Raw genomic sequence first — 482 nt, 5'->3', positions numbered from 1 at the left:
GAATGTATGTTTCCACTTAACCCAAATCCCTTGTTTTCTGTAAACCTACATTTGGATTACTTTGTTGTGGCTGACACTCTTTGTTGTCTACCCAACAGCCACTCAGAGCTGCAGTTCACTTTGCCTGGGGCCTGAATCATCATGAGCATCTTACTTCTTTGCTTATGATTGAACTAGAGGACACATGCATGAAAAATAATGCAAAGTCTACTGAGGGCTTCTGGAAGGATTCTTCCTCTCTGATGAGAGAGTTATATGTAGAGAAAGGGTTTTGTACTTTTGCCTCCTTTTTTCTTTTCCAGTAGGGTTGCCAACATGCAAGGATATGGTATTTGGAGCTGTGGCAACCATTTTGTAAATATGTGGTGAGAAATAAAAGGACAAAAGCAAACTTGAAGAAACGGTCAGGTGGAAGAATATAAAGATCTGGGTCCTAGATCACATTTGGAAGCATGAAAATCAACTCTGGATTTCTCAAGTAT

This window comes from Chinchilla lanigera, unplaced genomic scaffold (assembly GCF_000276665.1).
Source record: "Chinchilla lanigera isolate Chin_1 unplaced genomic scaffold, ChiLan1.0 scaffold00004, whole genome shotgun sequence".
In the NCBI taxonomy this organism is placed as follows: domain Eukaryota; kingdom Metazoa; phylum Chordata; class Mammalia; order Rodentia; family Chinchillidae; genus Chinchilla; species Chinchilla lanigera.
This window is presented reverse-complemented; position numbering follows the sequence as displayed.